The sequence below is a fragment of the Trichoplusia ni genome, chromosome 21 (assembly GCF_003590095.1).
Source record: "Trichoplusia ni isolate ovarian cell line Hi5 chromosome 21, tn1, whole genome shotgun sequence".
NCBI lineage: Eukaryota > Metazoa > Arthropoda > Insecta > Lepidoptera > Noctuidae > Trichoplusia > Trichoplusia ni.
In genome coordinates, this window is record NC_039498.1 from 4,741,256 (window position 1) to 4,753,516 (window position 12,261).

The 12,261-nt window shown below is 36.7% G+C and overlaps 1 protein-coding gene across 3 annotated transcripts in view; it reads left to right on the forward strand.

The window, feature by feature from the left end:
- LOC113504132 (protein bric-a-brac 1-like) overlaps window positions 1-12,261 on the forward strand; it is a 218,046-nt gene that overhangs the window by 177,049 nt on the left and 28,736 nt on the right. The gene's annotated exons all lie outside the window — the stretch shown is intronic.

The following is a 12,261-nucleotide window of genomic DNA, read 5'->3' on the forward strand; positions in this document are numbered from 1 at the left end:
ACGTGATAATGGAAATGAGGAAATAAGGATGGAGTGCTGGGTCTGCAGTTACCGGGAACCCATTACATATTTAGGCAGTTATTAAAATACATAGAAGTACTAGTGTAATTAATATGACAGAATTATAATATGCAATTCATTGATTTATTAATTAAAATATCAAATTACTGATTAAAATAACCAGATTTGTTTTCTAGAATAAATTATTGTGTACTTTCTAAGAGCTGTATTTATTTTTTTGAGTCTTAAACCTGTATTTAAAATACAGACACCTCGTTGCAACTTGTATTGACCAATTATTTTATTACGCAGCATTCAACTAGAAAGTAATAAGATTTGCACCATGTAATGTTAATGAGACGTCTCATACAAAATGTTTAATTAGATTCCGTTCTGTCATTCTATTGTAAATTAATGAGTAACATTCTCAGGACACATAATTGAATTAATAACTATTGATCATTGTATTTATAATAACACATAGGCTGACTGAGACAGTATAGCAAAAGATAATTAATTACAACTGCTGTACCCGACTTCATTGTTTTAGAGGTGTAGAATCATTAAACCGTGCGATGATGACATAAAAGTCTGCGCTTCATCAATACCGGTCGAGTCTTTTACTAGTTGTGTAGAACTGAACATACAAAAGGAAAATGCCAGTCTTCCTCCACCTCTCAGAGTGTGATACGTCGTAAGATAGCTCTTAGTAACCTGAACAAAAGTTTCTAAATCGCAAAGTTCCGATCGTTTATGTGTTTAGAGTTATACAGTGGTTTAATGTCTGACTACCGCCATCGACTTGCGCACACGCAAGTGCATCAGTCGGTTGTTCGCATTGTGTGTGAGGCGACGCTTCCTCGTCTCGTGCGAGATTCAGCGACTTTTTACGATCCTAATAATTTCTTTGTACACTATGATGTTTACCTTGTCCCCGACTCAAGGACTTTTGTGATGCTTCAAAGAAACTGCGGATTCATAATAGTCTGATGGATCGGTTACTCTCACACTTACATCGGAAAAACCGTCGAGTAAAAATACTTCAAATTGTTCAAAGTGCTTTTTGATGACGATTATTTAGTATTTTTGAAAACAACTCTTGTTCTGCAAGATAATACCTTTTTTTCTATTTTCACATTACCTACTACCCAAGCGAGTACCAGAGTCCATCCAAAAAGAACTAATTAGGTCCTAAGAATCTATACGAACACCTCTCCACTTGATATTATTTTCTCCTGTCCTGCTAGTAAAGGAAAACCGAAAAAAAAACTGTTGTTATTTCGCAGAAAGTACTACAATAAGTTTTTATGAGAATTATCCGAATATTTCCGGATAAGTAATTAATCAATTACTGCCAATGTTATCGTAAGTTGTAGAAGCGCTGCCGGCGCGGAAGTCATTCATTAGGTGCCTTTTAGGACAAACGGGAATGGGTGGTCCGACGTCTGCCGAATATGTTCAAAGTGACTTCAAAGGTAAGCTGAATTCCGACCGACCTGTTCGTATGTGGGTCATATCGTACAGACATATTACTCACTCATTTTTTCTCCTAAAAACAAGTACATGTTATATTGTCAAAGTAGTCAGGTGAATAGTACCGATATCGACAGTCACTTGTCACGAAACTAGTCTAAAGTAATCTGTGAAGCTCTGGCGACGGTTCCCGCCGACTGAAATATAAAGCAGCCTCGGAGACGCTTTCATATTTAAAGAATAGAATTTCTAGAGCTTCCACTCGTCGCGTACGAGAGCTTACTATTGGTACTTGATGGCTTATCTGTGAGATTATTAGGTCTGTACCGCAGCCGAGGGATGAACAGGTTGAAAATAAAGTTCCACGTATGTACAAATTACTTAGGTATATTTTTAGTCGACGATATTAAGTTGGGGATTTCATTTTATTAACTATGTTAAAATTGTTCTACTGTATCCCATACACTGTGGCACAATTCAAGATGTGCATTGTTTGTACAACAAAGAATATGTATTTAATTATTTTACCTCGCATTACTTTGTATGCAAATGTGGTATGTTAGATTAATATTCATTTATATTGAATGTGTCTTGCTTTGACGGCTTTGCGGCCTGCGGAGCGACCTAATGTTTTGGACGCTCGCAACAATACAATATTAATTATATATTTTGCGCTTTGGGTGTTGGAAATGTATTCTGATTCTATTGTTCGGCTAGAATTTCCAGGTTGAATTACGAAAGTAAGTCACAAACTGCTGTTAATAAAGTCCTTTTGGAATATAAAATAAAACCACGCGAGCAAGCCGCAAGCACCGTCTGTGTGAATACATACCATCATTAAATGATTCCGTCCCGCATTCATACAAAACTGAACAATTTTCATTTTATCGTCATTTGTGCATTTCCAAAAACTGCTCTATATCGAGGGGCGACGGTTGATTATTATCAACTTGTACATTTATATACTAACAAAGGTTAAAACCGTCATCCGTTGTGTCTTTTTGTTTGGATCAGTAAAAGCAACAAAAGCCTTCCTCGGAATCGAACTCGAATTATTTTCGATTTCCATAGATAGAGGGTGTTAAACAATTGGTGCAAAACTGCTTGAACATACACTTAGTGGTACCGCGACTCTAAAACTCAGAAGCATACGTAGAGATAGACAGACAGAAAGACAGACAAACAGGCAGGTACACAGGTACAGAAGTAGTAGCTACCCCGGCGCGCGGAGCAGGGAATTAAAAACGAAGATAGAGCTCTATGTATGTGAACACACTCACACGCGCATATACTTTTTCATCAGTTAGGTTCTGGGCGCAGGATATTAATGAATTTCCTCGTCAGAGCGGCACGTGATTAGTTCGTTAATGCGATTAGTTGTCTCCTACGGTTCGCCGGTGGGCATTGTTTATTGGTGCGCGACCAGCGATGTACAACTCGTTGTCGGACTGATATAATATGTCGCATCGGTCGCATCGCACTCATTACTCGCTCTAGCAATCGGAATAATTAGTAGGTGTCGTGGGTACTTAAGATGGGAGCAAGCGTACTATATAATTGTGTAGCTATTGTTGCTGCACTGCTGTTGTCATTAATTACGCATGCAGCTTATTAATTTATTGTAATCTACCTTCGGAACTTGGTCTAGTATAACGGTGTGCGTGAAAGTTGATATATAGTGTGACTCTATCATACTGGTTCTCGCTATTAATAAATTATAACTATACAGAAACTCATTATTACATTTAAATTACAGTACACTACCACAATTTCTATTAAGTCAAATATAACAGCAGAACAAAGGGCTTTAATACGTCAGGAATACATCAAAACAGCGTCAGTGGGATTAAAAAGTGATAAGAATCCATAAAGCAGGCGCCAAGTATAAAACCCTCGGAAACCGATACCTTTTTAAACACGCACGTGGGTCCACAGTTGGGCCAGAACGCTGGCTCTTCGAGACTTAAAATTACGACCGCAATGCAAATAAATCCGAATCCATTCATACTCTGAACGTTATAAGGAAGCTCGCCGATGCAAGACCAAAAAAAATATGTATCAAATTCGGGGTCAATTTCCACGCCACATCGCGGTAGGGTTTCAAGCGTTATGTCGCATTGTTAAGTCGTAAGTGACCAATTAAATTGTACAAAACGACTCGCATACGTATGTAGGTATATAAGTGTTTTCGTATGGGGTTTTTATGGGCCTCCCATGAAGCTAAACCGACCGTATAGAGATATAAATCAACTTCATACTGTGATTTAGCAAGACTCGTTACTGTAACAATACGCCATATTTACATATAAACAATATTTTCGTGTATTTATTGGAGTAAGTTATTTGATATTGTGTTAGTTAGTAGTTCTTAGAAAGTTTGGCAGTTTCATGTTCCAACATTGTCAGGCACTAAGTTTCAATTGATCGAAGTATGCTTAGTTATTAAGTTCTATTAATTTTAATTTGACTTCCTTGTTAAAACTTGAGTAGCGTCATGAACTTTAGTCCCGGTACTGCGGCCCCGAACTCAAGGCCTCCCGCCCGCCTGCCACGCTCCTAACCGCTCCGCCATACCCCAGCTATTTTCGTACGAATGCAATACGCGGACTCGTGTTGCTCTCGATATTAATTCATAAGTCGTTACGATTTTTATTTTCCTTCCACTTTTGTATTTATTGTATTCGGTTGGGATTGTTCGGTTAACAAATGAAAACTTAAAAATAGTTCTGTACGAATACAGCTTCTGTACTTTGACGAATTGTTTCTTATTCTTTAAACCTCGTGTTCGAACTTGTTTAGTTATTAAGTTTAGTCACACTCTAAAACATACATTATAATTTCACACGTTTATTGTTTTTGATTCAAAAAATTATTTAGACGTCAGTTACTTGTAGCAGTCGTCTTAAAAAGCTCTAGAACTTATGTATAATGATCAAAATACGAACGGTCAGTAAAAAAAACCAGTACCCGATGAATTCATCTGCTGTTTGATATGTTGTAATGGACATAGTCGTAGTTATTAGCGGCACAATGCGCGGGAGGTAATAGTACACATCCTGCGAAACCTTAAAAATAATGTTAAATTGTACTCCACCGAACGAATGCGATAGTTATTTGTATCCAATAGTAAAATTAATTGTACATTCAAACCACCTGTTATTGGATACAATTTAATTACACATCAATGTATTTTGTAATCATTTTGAAACGTACATAATTGAGATGTGCGGTACTAACGTGCAATTGCTCTATTTCTTTTAATTGGGGGTACTTTTTTTGTATTTCTTAATAATTTTCGAAGGAAATTTATCCTTTAAAACGGTTTATAGGCTTTAAATATTAAATTGATTGTGTTTTGTCGTTTAAGGTTATTGTCTGGTAAGGCATTTTGTTAACGTCATCATACTTATATTAGTGTTGTGTCTATTCGATGTTTGTTGTCATACCTTCTAAACTTGTAGATAGAAGCTCAACATAAAAAGTAATTGCGAACATACTTGTATTTAGCATGGCCGAGTATATTGTAAAACTCTTTGATCGTGTCATGGAACGTCCTTCGATTTATGTAACTCGGCGCAGTCCGCCTTTCGTAAGGCCATGCTATTCAATTTACCGTTCAAAATGAATATTCTCCACGTTTAGAAGCGGATTCAGTGTCCACTAAAAACTTTTTCGTATCGTTTGAACTTTGCATTTTTCCCCTTTCAGTCAAATAGTGAATATTTCGGACGTGAGCTCTTTCACTATTCTCCTCGAAATTCGCCGATAATATCTTTGCTAGTGAATTAATTCTCTTTTTATGAGTTTCTGAACACTAGTTTTTAGTTCCATTTATAAGGGTATTTTTTGTATCGATATAATCACTAAAACATAAAAGAGACTATTGGACTAGAGACCCATACAGTTCTCCTTTGACCAGACTAAACAGAGTACCCGCTTACCCGTTTAAGTAAGACTTGAAAAAAAGCCGAGTCGAACAATCGTACGCCCTCAATTATATTGTGCCAAATTTAATATTCATAATAAATCGCTTATAGTTTCTATATTTGTACCAACAAGCCCACGACATGCGACCTCCGAGACTCAAATATAAATAACTGGTGTACGTGTGTGTGTGCGAGATTTGTGTGTGTTTACAGCACACGAATTACATTTCACAAGCAAGCGAAACAATACGAGCCGTTTGGGTACGCACCACACCACACCCGATAATATACAAAGAGATGTTTGGATACCTTCAAACACTGTTCACTGCTGAGAACAACAGAATCAATGGGCAACCAAGCTACATTAATATAACAGTGATTTTGAATATAGCCTCAGACTGATCATGATACGGTTGGATCGCAACCAAAACACATACGACTTAGCATGGTAAACAAATGCCTTGTTTGTCACAACTTGTGCACTATAACGTCAGAAAAATCATAAATCTGTAGATATTCTATGCGCGTCACGTATTACCATGTATGTACTTTGAAGGTGCCTTTCGAGTGTAAAACGTAATATGTTTTGCGTGCAAAAGGATGTCAAAATGTAAAACAAAATCAGTACGATATAATATTGAATCATTGGAAACAAAGTCTTTAAAAATCATATTTTCTGAGCGCGTTTGTATTAATAAATAATAAATATAACGAATACCTTAATTAAAACATCGTTTTTCAATAATTATAACAAACATATTAAAAAATCCAGATGATAAGAATGATTAAATAGAAATCCGGGCGCGACGCGCGACGCGCGACGTGCGTCATTACACAGATGCATGTTGATGTTTTTGTTGTTTTCATTACAATTTTAAATTAAACCAATAAATCTCAATAATGACCGTGATAATATATGGCATCGGTTAGCTTTCATTCAATCGTTCGATTTAAAAATAATTTCGCCATAAATATCTTAGCGCGGCGTAGCTTTTTGTGTAACGCGGAATTAAACATTAAATGCATGAAATATGCTCTGATTTGAAACAATGGCAAAATATACATATAATAACATCAATGAATAACAATGGAGTATAAATTATCATTTAAACTGTTGTATATTTTATAAAATATAGCCCTTGTGTTTTGTTTAAACAAAAATACAGCCATATAATTTGTTTGAGTGTATGTTAATCGCGAAAAATTGAGGTTTGTGGGGATTGTGAAAGGAGCTTAGATCAGTACCGACTTTTAGCGCGTGGCCCCTCTTAGCGAAAGTCCTGCTGATTCAACCAAATTATATTGACAACAGCTTGTTAACTAAACCCGATTAATTATATTCGCATACTTGTCTAAAATATTTTTAAACGCCCTCAATTTGGAAACTTTATGACCTGTTTGACATGCGACTTTACAGATTATGATTGATACAATATTTCTCATATTTTGTAATATATTTATTCATTAACAAATTGACTGAATACTATGCGATATGAATTATTTTTATGAACCTATTGCAAGTACCTTTAAAATATCCTATCAAAACTATAAATTAATAACCTAACTTTCAAAACATAGTTTTCGTATTTACTAAACAAAAAAAATGCCATTTTATACAGCCAGTTCGTTTCATTGCATAGTAAATTGCATCATTAATTATAATTTCTAACTATCCAATTTCCTTGAATTTGGGTTAAGTATACGAGGCGTCAGTTTAATGCCACAATTCGAAAAGACAAACGCTGATGTTGGAGTATCAAAGTTTGACAATGAACTTGTAAAAGACACACATTATAGTCCTATACCTACACTCGTAGTGAGGTAAAAGCATTTAATGCTTCAGTAAAGTTTTACACGAGCACGTTTCCAAAGGTAACGTCACCGGCACGCTGACAGCTAAGGTGCAACTTTAATTAAATCTCTTGTGCTCTCACTGATTTGTTTTTAATGCCAACGATTTCCCAATTTTTTCGGCCTGTCGCAAACAAGGATCGAAACCGCATGCTTTCAATTTCAACTTTGGCTAAATGCTTGTCTAGTTGGATAACTCCACATTCGCGAACTCGCCATTGTAATCTCGTAGGCTTCAATTGAAGCCATACGAGACTTGTTTTTTTATGTCTGCTGAACTTTTGATTAGTTTTCGTTTAGCGAATGCCCGAGGACTAACAAACAAACTGGACTGCTGGCTTGACCACTTAACAACAATAAACATTTACATAATTGTAATGCTACTCTGATATCTTCAGGAGTTGGAATAAAATCATTTGGATTCTGACATCCAGCGCCGTCGGCGATCAGGTCCCGAAAAGGTCATAAAACAACCCATCCGTTGTCAGGACCGGCAGTGGAATAAGAAGCATTAGGCCCGCCCCGCGGCTCCGGCCGACACGACTACCGTGGCCCGGCTGCACGACTAACTTGTAAGATGATTTTTTCGTGATCCGACGTTCATTGTTCGGTAGCTGTTACGATTCGATTGAAATTGTTAACATCGACCACTGCGGTGGCCCTGTATCCTACTGTGTGCCCACAGCTGTGGGTCGTGCTTTTACAATCACACGTTTTTGGATTCGCATGAGGCGTGAACTCTCTTATTTCAAAATTAATTCAACTGCATAATTATTCACTTGACAAGTTCCTATCGTTGAATGTAAATGAGACAAATCTTGTGTAAACTAGGTACTGGTACTCCATCATCCCAGACATTTACGAAAACTACAGAGGAAAACATCTTACGAAAGTTTATCAAACAATGTGTATCAAACAAGCAAAGTGGTTGATGCAACGACAAATACTTACTCTTATAATAGACGTACATTCTATTCAAAAGGTATTTCAAAGAATTTTCCACAATAGCACGTCGGTCGCGCGTAACGGTACGTACCGCTCAGTTATAAGAAAACGCCAATCGTAATAGCCCCCATACGTTATGGAAAATAGAGTACAATAGCAACAATTTGTACTTCACAAACGGAAACAATGTTCGAGATATCTTCAGGTGGGTACACTCGGCCGCGAAAGCCTTCAGCCGCCAATTAATTACCTCTTTTTAAACTCACACTTGGAATGATTCAGGAGCTATCGCGCTCACTGTTCAAAGAGAAACTCTTAAATTGAATCTGCCGGTTGTTCTTTACTTTGCATCGCTGATTGTGCGGGTTCTTGTCCTGCAAACTATTTTAATTACATCCCCAACTTTCTGATCGAGCCTTTTTGTTTAGAAAGTTCATTTTCTTGTTTATTATTCTCTAATGTAAGTACCTCGACGCTACTACCGGCAGTGACATTTTGTATGTATATTTTTCGTAATTAACTGATTTTTCAATAAACCACCTAACTAACCTCACAGATGAGTTCATAGTTCAAAATCGAATTTCATCCAAATTGTAGTATATTCGTTTGTTCATGAACAACACGTGTTCGCACTCAAAAACTAGTCGTGGACAAGTGTCCATTGCGGGTTTTTTCGCCAACACGTCAGTCAGAATTCTCGAGGCGATCACAAAAACGTATATGCCAATTAATTTTGCACAGCCGTCGCATTTTCACTTTGAATTACAAATGCAATTCATAATACGTTAAAAATAACAGCCAGAAAGAACTGGGCAAAAGTGTTGAACGACAAAAAAGTCTTTATTAGCGCCATTACAATTTTTACAAGGCTTTTATTGCACTTTAGTAGGCGAGTGTACGTGCCTTCAGCGGGCCTCTCGGCCCTACACTTAATGCAGTTATGCAAAACACTGCAAATATCTCGTTTGCCTCCATCTACTTACTCGAGCTGCCCTGTTTTTTTCGCGTTTTTTACATTACCTTCGTAAATTACATTTTCATTATCGTGTGGATGCATGAAATTCTTCGAGTTAGTATTTTTACACCATTTTTAAAATATTTTGTTACTTGCTAATCAGTTGTTAGAAGTAGTAGTCGCCCGAAGAGATTATGATTTAATCTACTTCGGGAAATTCTCACAACGAATTACACAGAACAGTGAAGTAGAAAAAGCAAAGCAGAGAGCAATTTGTGTAATAATTCCTTATCAAGTGAATTTGATTATGTTTACAACCCAGGAGCTACTGAATAATCCAAGGTCTTTAAAAATAATCGATCCAGTTAATGTAATAACGATACAAAGTAACGTCTGACTGTAGCAATGCAAGTGTATTTAATCGGTCATCTTCGAATCGATAAACATATTAATTATGTTAAAAAAAAAGCGTGTTAATAAAAGAAACCCGTCTGGATACACTCTAACTGAGAGGATACGACACGGATCGAAGTTTAAGACGATTATATAATTAGTACTACAAACAAGAAAACCTTAAGTAAACTAAGTACCCAACTTTGAGCGTCAAGTAAAACCTCATTGCAAACAAAACATCGCTAAAACACTAGTACAGAAACACTCACTTTCTTATTCATAAAAGTAATTTTCGATCCGCCACTTATGCAAACACGCCATTGTTTCATATCTGGCAATATTTTCTAGTATTTCGGTGAGTTCCCGGCAATTTGCCGGTCGGCTGGCGGTGGCTGGCGGCGAGGAGCCCGCACCCGGAAGATGCCAACCTCCGCATCACGCGTGCCCTAATTTAAATAACATTACTACTCAAACAATTGAAATCCCGGTATTTGTAAAAACGTTATCGGCCCGCCGTATCTAAAGCCTATAATAATTGAGAACTATTGTTGGCCAGTCGCGTTATGTTTTGCGAAATGAAAATAAGGTTAATTTTACAGGAAATGTCTTTGATTGCCTTGTACCGTAGCTGCTAACCTGTGAACTCCGGCCACGGGCTTTGTGTGCCACGATAACTGAACGTTCTATTCAAATTACCGCAGTTCACTTTTACCCACTACTTCAAGAGTTTATATTTAAAATTCTAATAACTTTTTCATTTTGACCTGGAAAATATGTAAATCTCAATTATGAATCTATTTCAGTGAATGATTTTAAATTTATGGAGCTCGTGTAACGTCAGAGTTACAATTCAATTGAAGTTGTATCGTAAGTGGCATGAACCTTCAATCGTTCGGTGTCAATGTCCTTAAACCTTACGAACCCAAGCCGGCCATCGCTGCATCGGTGCCAACTCTCACATTTGCATAATATTTATATTTTTATAAAACAAAACGCAAACGTCTCAAGTTACTAATTTGTTGTTCTATGCGAGAATGTACTCAACGTAAGAATGTTTGTAGATAACTTGAAATGATATTGTTAAAAATTAGCGTCGAAAGAATTACATCTATTATATATAGGTATAATATATTTTAGATCATTAACGTAACAATCCAAAATATGTATTTAAGGTACAAAAAATATTGAATTACCGTTGAGTGCTGTTTGTTTTCTGCGTAATGTTTGCTAAGTTTAAATAAAAAATAACTGTCAATAGCCACCCCACACAGCGGCTAGGCTCATAAAAGTTGCATCAGCGTCATTTATTCAGCGCGCAGCGAAGCTTGACACACGAGTCTTAAGGATTGCGCCCTATTATAATCGTAATCGTCGAATTGATTGAAAACAACAGTATTCGCAAATTTAGACTTTGTTTGTGCGATCAACGCAGGGCTGTCAAAAACGTTAAAATGCTCCAAGTTCATTAAACGGCACTTAATTAAAAAAGACATCCGACCTGAGCATTTGATTGAGATAAGTGATTCTCTGATTGTTTTATTTACGTTCGCTTTGTCGTCTGTCAAGTGTGGCGAGCGTCGGCCATCGAGCTTCACAATCAAAACACTGATTTGAAACGTAGAATGTGACCTTTTGAGTTCCACTCTTTTATTAGCCTAGCATGTCGATTTGACGTGACATTTTATATAGTTCATCGAAGCCGCGACTTTCAATACCGAGAACGTAGCCCAGTCTGAATATGTAGGGAGTGAGGATAGTGACCGACACAAATCAGTCCCGCGGGAGGCCGGACTTATCACCCTTAAATATGTCTTTACTTTATAATTTGAAGAATATTGTATCTGATACGTCCTTGATTGCTGCGGGTTCACGGGGGACCGACTTATAAATACACTCGACAATAATAAGTCGTTCGCCGTAAGAAATGAAGCATCGCCACCGGATCCATTGAAATGAACTAGTATTATTTATTCAGTCTTTGGCGTATTAGCGGACTGTTCGAGCGGCCAACTTACAGTAAAGTGGCTTCTATGATTCAAGTCGAATATAATGATCCCTTATTTAGATACTTAACTTATTATGTTCGATAACAGTTAATTATTACTTAATAATTTCTATTATACATTCAGAAGCTTTTTTTAACTTAAATACACACTAATTGTTCACTTGTTTTCATTGTTGTCAATTCTGCTCTATCTTTTTTAATGTTAAAGATTTAATTCTAGAGGAACACTCCTTGGTAATGTTTGTGTAGTAAAAACCTTTTTTCTTTTACGAACAGTAATTAAGATATTATCTGAACAATTTGAGGTGGTGTGAGTTAATCGTTGTATCGGTAAGTGAGAACCTTGGTAGTTAGATTGAGATAGCTGTCGTTTGGCGCGCGGCCGGCGCCGGCGCACGCCTCAAATGCGCTAATAATATCTACATATTGTCCAACAGCTGATGTACTGCTCAACAATACTCCTTCACATGATGGATCTTAAGGATTGCTCTTAAACACTTCAACAACTACTTGCTACGGACAAATTATATGAATCTGTTTTTATTGTATTTTAATGATAGTACTGTGTGATTTTTCATATTGTTTAATTTTTTTTATCTTTTGTTCTTTTTTTTTGAGATACGAAATACCTAAGGGCCGTACCTTCAATCAATAGTAGTATGATGTCTTAGAATCTAAACATCTGGTAACAAATACTAAATATCCTAGTTAAG